The 6,907-nt window shown below is 44.5% G+C and overlaps 1 long non-coding RNA gene across 1 annotated transcript; it reads right to left on the bottom strand.

Moving 5' to 3' along the window:
• Positions 1 to 287: 287 nt before the first annotated feature.
• On the bottom strand, positions 288 to 2,668 carry LOC119280573. The gene is made up of 3 exons (XR_005138111.1): positions 2,468 to 2,668; positions 2,148 to 2,342; positions 288 to 702 (listed from the first exon to the last, which is right to left on the bottom strand). It is a non-coding gene; the product is annotated as an uncharacterized LOC119280573 (long non-coding RNA).
• Between the last annotated feature and the right edge of the window lie 4,239 nt (positions 2,669 to 6,907).

Genomic DNA, 6,907 nt, shown 5'->3' with positions numbered 1-6,907 from the left:
GGGGGGTGCAAAAATGAAAAATGACAAAGATAGGCACCCAAGACGAGAGCCAACCACTAGAAGATAGATCTTTTTGCCTGATAGATCCCATGTTTGCGTGAAGCTGCACCTGCCTGTACATCTGCATTTTGAGTTGCAGGTTTATGTAGCAATTCAAGATCTCACAAACATATTGAATACACACTAGCAGAAGATTCTAGCTATGAGAAACATCATTCAAGAGCTGACGAACATAAACAATATTGCTCAATATACGGAAAGATCAAGTAGTTAGAGACCCCACAACAAAAAGATCAAGGAGTTAGATAATATCAACCAAAACATGTCCGAGAAATATATTTTTCAAATAATTGAATAGAGAGCTCCTTCACAGCCGATAAAGTATCTAATTCAGGCAAAATGACAACGATGCTAGTTCAGGGAAACACATGAAGGACGCTAAGCCAGATTCGGGCCTCAGCGCTTCCTCTTATTCGTCGTCCACTTATCCAGGGCGTACTGGATGCCTTCTCTTACGGTTGCTCGCCGGTCCGCCTTGTAGTTCCACAACTCAGGTACACCAAAGATTTCTCCACCTTGTTCTTCGGCAAAAGGCTTGTACTCGTTGATTTCATCCAGCGCCTTTGTTACCAAAGTGTAGATTTCATCACCATGCTTTTCTTTTAGTTCCCAGAGCTTCTCATTGTCCTTGGAGATCATTTCCTGCACCAAAGCTCACGCACCATTAGACAAGATGACACAGTTGTCCAAATGGAATGCTTATGGCAGTGATCAGACACAATTTTTTTAACCAGAAAAAGTTATGAACGTTATAATGAACTTCAGATACACATATTTCATTAGTTCTTTTGTCACTATACTATTAGAAAAAAAATGAAGTTGCCATATTGTGGGATATTCTGCATGACAAATATAAATCACGGTGATATTTTAGTTCTTGGACCTTCTCATCATCCTGAGAAATAATTTCCTACATCAGAGTTGACTCATATGGCTGCATGCACGCAGATTGAAATTCTTTTACTAAAGGTGGTTTAGGTTTACAATCAAATTGAAAACTAAACACTCTATCATTATAGTTAAAAAGGAAATGTTTTCTGAGAGCATTGGTATTGGGTCACGATTTCAGAGACAGAGATCTTTGCACAATGCTGCCAGCTTTAATCATAGCTATGAAATGGAAACTTCCGACGAGGGCCATGGAGAAGTATTAATTAGTCCTTTTTAAATAAATAAAGAGGTAGTAATGTTATCTTATCTCACTGTTCAATCTGGATCAGAAAAATCAATAAAAGGCACTAACTCCTTACGCCCCGTAAATTCTTGTTTGACTCTTATCGGACAACTTAACTCCAAAACCTTTCTCTTCACATCCCTTAACTCTAAAAAATGGTGTTAGTCTCCCCCTAGACCTAGACCCTGGTTGATTCATGTGCATCTACACTAATCAAGTTTACGTTGGATGCATGGCATATTATCATTTTTTGGAATGATTTGTTTTCAAGGTTCTCTGTTGGTAGAATCACCAACTTTCATGATGTTTCTCAATTTACAAAAACAACATCAATAGGTGCAAACCCACCCTAGTGGGTTCAACAAAAAAACATGAGCTCTTGCCATTTGTGCACATAATATAAATAATCACACTTTTTGATCAAGTATTATGGGTTAACATCTCATAGTTCTACAATCTTGGAAATTTGATATTCTTTTAAAGGACCAAAATACAAAACCACTTTCCGAAACAGGAATAGGGTTCATTCTGAAAGGTTTTAAATACTTTAGGATATAATGTAGGCGGCTCCATAGATCATGGTTTAAGTCAAGAAAGCACAATAGTTCGAGTTTTAAAATGAACTTTTTCATCGATGTTTTATCACTATACTACTGAAAAGATAAGCCTGTCAAATATTGCGAGTATTCTTCCTTACAAATTTATTGATGTACTATTCACATATTAAATCTGAATAACTTTATTTCTGTTAATGGTTGAACTAAAAGGTGTTTGACAGAACACCGAGAAATTTAGGGATTTTTTTAATATCCATGGAAATTGACAACAACGAAATGTTCGCAACAACTACAAGTCCGCCAAGAAATTGAAAACTCAAGATTAGAAGTTATGTTAGAGAAAAAGAAGTGGGTACCGTGTTTTTTCCATGAACCGTGGCAGCCCAATTTTCAATCTGAGCCTCCCACTCTGAATAAAGAATGGTAGCTGCAAATTCTGCATCGTCTTCTGGTAACTGTTTTTTGCCAGCATTTAAAAACGCCTTTTCATCAAGTTTTCATATTCTTTTGATGCCTATATTTCCTCGACCCTTTGTAAGATCCAGGAAGCCCTGTCATACATTGGACAAACAACAATGAGAATGGTCTTCAGAAGTTACACAAAAGCGACAGGTCATCATCGACAACATGACATAACCTAGTACTGGACAAGTACTCGATAACTGAGGTAACTCACATCTATTAGCTTCTTCCTAGCAGGTCGCAACTCATTGGTGTGTGCTGTTTGCTTGGCAATAAGGATCTTCTGAAGTGATTCCATATCTTCCTTACTCTCATACTTCTCTTTTAGAGTCTCACGAAGTTCATCTATTCTCTTCTTCTTCGAAATTTCCTCACCTGGCAAAATCTCCATTACTTCCAATTCACCCTCTAGCTGTTTGAGTTCTATCTCGAGAGCCTGCTTGTCAAGCATTAGCTTTCGTAACTCAAGATCCTTATTTAGAGTGAGTTTTGTCTCCCTCTGCATTTTACCCACAATAAATTAATAAGCTTGTATAGATTATTATATTGTCGGAGATTGCGAGAAACAATACACCGAGACTCAAACCTGATGCTCTTCCTCAAGCTTCAGCAAAATTTCAGTGGCCCTCACTCGCTCCATCATAGCATTCTTTGTTTGAAACAGATTGACGTCAGTTATGTGTACAGTACAGTACACTAAATGGTACTCCCTCCGTAAACTAATATAAGAGTGTTTAGAATACTAAAGTAGTGACCTAAACACTCTTATATTAGTTTACAGAGGGAGTAATTACCTAACAACACTGCAATTCTGTCACTAGCACCATGGTTTCCCCACAAGCTTCTTTTTTCTAGAATGTGCGGCTAAATGCATGTCTTTTGTATTATAAGGGAGCACTGTGATAGCAGTAAGAAAAATTATATTGCCAAACATGCTGCAGCACACTATTTGATAACAGAACAATAATTTAGGGTAACTAAAATGTACAGAAACTGTGCTGCAGATAAACATATATAATGTTTTCATGCAAAAGAATAATGAAAACAAACACTCATCCTCCAGAAAAAGGAAACAAACTTCATTCATTCTAGAGAAAAACTCAATATACAAGAAACAAGATGTCACGCACCTCTTCCTTTTCTAGCTCATCAAGCTGTATTTTGTCAATTTCTGGTATAAATGGAATAAGTGTTAACAAACCATAAGATCCAAGTATACCATGACAGAATTGCACATGTGCCGATAATTAAAGAGTACAAATGAGATAGACAAAGATTGACACAGACCTTCAGTTTGAGACTGGAGGAGCTTCTTCAGATCCTCCTCTGCCTTACCAAGCAACTGAGTCATTCGATTGTTCTCGTGTTGAAGCTCTTGCACATCCCTGTCCATTGCCTCAACCCGTTTGTCTAGGCTTTCTTCAAGTTTGCCAGTTTTACGCTCTTCTTCATTCTTAAGATCAGCAATGGTTTTTAGATCAGTGTAGTTGTGCAACCAGTAACCAATAGGAGTGTACGATCTGTGATCATCTGCTCTGGCAACCCAACCAAACATCTCTGGCCCATGGTAATGCTGCCCCTTCCCATGCCTTTTGCCACATCCTCGTGTCTCAAAGTGATATTCAAAGTCCATGGCATTTTTGAAACCACTCCAGTCTTTTGTGAACTCCACAATGGCACTCCTAGTATGGCCGCTGCGTTTGTCCCACAAAGGAATAACCTTTCGTGCGCAAAATTGCGAGAGCTGATCCCTCAAGTGGTTTCCTTGTTCTCCGACGCGGCGCCCGTTCTTCCATTCGGTAGGCACGTTAACAAGAACACCCTTCCATGGCCAAGCGAACTGCTCATCGTCTTTGCGTTCACGAGGTTGATCATGCTCCATAGCCATTTGCGCAGACTGGCTCAGAGCCACAAATTTTGCGGTGTCCTTCTAAAATAGTGTCCAACATAAAAAAGATGAGACATGGATGATGTACAAATAACATAACATTTTCGGTATTCAAAACTATGTTGGCCAGCATTATGGAGTACGATTCAAGAATAAATAAAATTAACTCCTACAGCAAAACATAGGATCGAGTCATAAAATCAACAGAACATAAAAAAACCTCAGCATATCTTCAGCGCATATATCGCTCGATGCAGAGGCCGGGAGTTATGCTCCTTTTCAAAAATAAATAAATCTTCAGTGCATATGACAATCTCATGCATTAATCGCAGGTTTCTCATAAAACATAAAACTAGCATTGTTCAGAAGATGTGGGCGAAGGAGAACATGATCTATCAACAAACATACATATCAGCACGAGCTTCTAGCAACTTTCAGTATCCGGTTAACATGTGCTGCAAAGAAAGTTTACATACGTTTAGGTGCCGAATTTTGTCGGCTCTACACGCACTGAAGGTATCCTTAGGAAGGAGTAGATTTGAATTAGGTGTGGAACCATGCAATCAGGGAAAAATTCCCATAGATTTCATGGTCTGCGCATTAAGATTTTGCATCGGATAAGAGCAAATGCAGAGGACTCTTTTTTTTTTGGAAAAAAAATGCAGAGGACTCTGACTCTGAAGTCTGAATGCAATTTGATAACAAGTTCGTCCATGATTCATCTTTATATGTGTTTCTACTTTTGTTTCATTTACATCATTCACGATTCTGAACGCAAATGATATTGCAGAGCATCATTTATCTTTGCAGCAGAAAACCCCCATTTTATACTACTCCATCGGATCAAATGGACAGAGAAACAGAGAAACCCCCATCAAATGAGTATGTAAAAGATCTCTTTCAGAGAATCGTAGTAAAAAAACAGAGAAACAGAGAAACGAACTAATGCATCGGATCAAATGATGATGGATTATTCAAGAAAAGTGATTGGGGTTTGCCCCAATAATCTGGGCTCCAATCATCTGGGCTCCCAGATTGTACTGAGCGATGAGCGGTGCACTTTACCTGTTCCTGCAGCCGCCGCCGATGAGGATGTTCACCGCCGCGGGCTCCTCCGCCGCCCTAATCCCAACCTGACGTATCTAACCCGCCGGCCGCCGTCCGCCGTCGTCCCCGACGACGCAAGTTCTGTGACTCCCTTCTTTAAGTGGACGCACGGACTTCCAATCAGTAACCGAAGCACTAAATGCTGCTCTGAGTACGAGACGCTTGATCACCTAACTTGGGAAAATGCAGCTTGCTTTTTCCATCGAGGTAATATCATCTGGAGTCACACAGCTTGGGTTGAATGTTCAGTTTCGTGCTAGAATTTTGAAAATACGGATTTACGGTCACTTAAGAGCAATTCCAACGGGCCGACCTAAACGGACGGCGATTTCATCCGCTATTTATCCGTTTGGATCGGCCAGGCAGACACGAGCATCCGCTTCCGAGTTTGGATCGGTGCATGCGCCCAACGCTAGCGCGACCCATTTTGACAACATAAAAAAAACTGAATGCATGCATAATTAAACATTAAAGCCCGCCACGAAGGCCGGCGGGAGTCCACGCGTCCACATTAGCATTTCAGAAAAAGAAAAGCAAACTAAAAACAAGGCGCCGGCGCGCTAGGCGTCATTGTCGTCGTCCTTGGGGTCCGTGAGGTCGATGAGCGTCGGCGCTGGACCGACCCAACTGAATCCCGTGTTCCAGAGCGCGGCCATGTCGGGCGCAGGCTGTGCCGGCGCTGGCAGTGTCGCCGCCTGGGCCGCCGCGGCCTGGCGCGCCTCTTCCTCGGCCTCGAGCCGCTCGGTCTCGGCGTCGCGCTCGAGCATCTCGAGGTACTCGCCCCCGCGGAGCTCCTCGGCCACCCGAATCTGCTGCCAGTGCTCGAGGTATGCCGCCTCTTGCTCCGGCATGGCCTGCATCCAGACCGGTGGCGCCCTCACCCACTCGTGGACTACTCCCGTCCAGGGGTAGCGCTCGATGGGCTCCGGCTCCGGTGCGGTTCGGCTTTGGCGAGGCGACGGGGAGGGGATGGCGGGGCCACCGGCGGCACCACGCAGTCGCTGGCCGCGGAGAGGGCCATGGCCTGCGCCGTGGCTATCTCGTACCGAGCTTCTTCTTCTTCTGCCGCCTCCGTCCTGCGCCGCTCGTCCTCCTTGCTCTCCCGGTAGACGGCCGCAAGGGCCGCCTGGTAGGCGTCCTCTGCCACCTGGTCTTCCTCCTTGACGATGAGCGGCGGCGGCTGCACGCTGTGGTCGACCTCGCGCACGCCGTGCCGCCTCGCCTCCTCGTGCTCGAAGGCGAACCAGCACGCCCAGTTGGGTGAGTCGTAGGCGTAGGCCTCGTCGCTGCGCTGCTCCGGCGTCAGGAGCGCCCGCCAGCGATGCACCTCCTCCGCGTGCGCCCTAGCCGATCGAGGCGCCTCCGGCACTGGGATCCTTTCCGGATCCAGATGTCAGTCGTGCGGCAGCGTCACGTCGGGGTACGGCAGCGGCACACGGTGGCGCCAGTGCCACTCCGCCTGGTGCACGGGCACGTTCACCCGTTGCCTCTGCCGGCGAGCCGGCGCATGCGGAGGCGGAGTGAACTCCGTGGGGAAGGGATGGCAGGGCACTACTAGGGAAAATCTTATACACAGAACTTTAGCAGTAACGCTTGTCAAAAAAGCGCGCTACTGCTACACAGCAGTAGCGCGTGCAGAATAAGCGTGCTGCATATATA

This window comes from Triticum dicoccoides, chromosome 3B, assembly GCF_002162155.2.
Source record: "Triticum dicoccoides isolate Atlit2015 ecotype Zavitan chromosome 3B, WEW_v2.0, whole genome shotgun sequence".
NCBI classification, from domain to species: Eukaryota; Viridiplantae; Streptophyta; class Magnoliopsida; order Poales; family Poaceae; genus Triticum; species Triticum dicoccoides.
The sequence above is the reverse complement of the archived record's forward strand: the minus strand, read 5'-3'. Positions and strand labels throughout refer to the sequence as shown.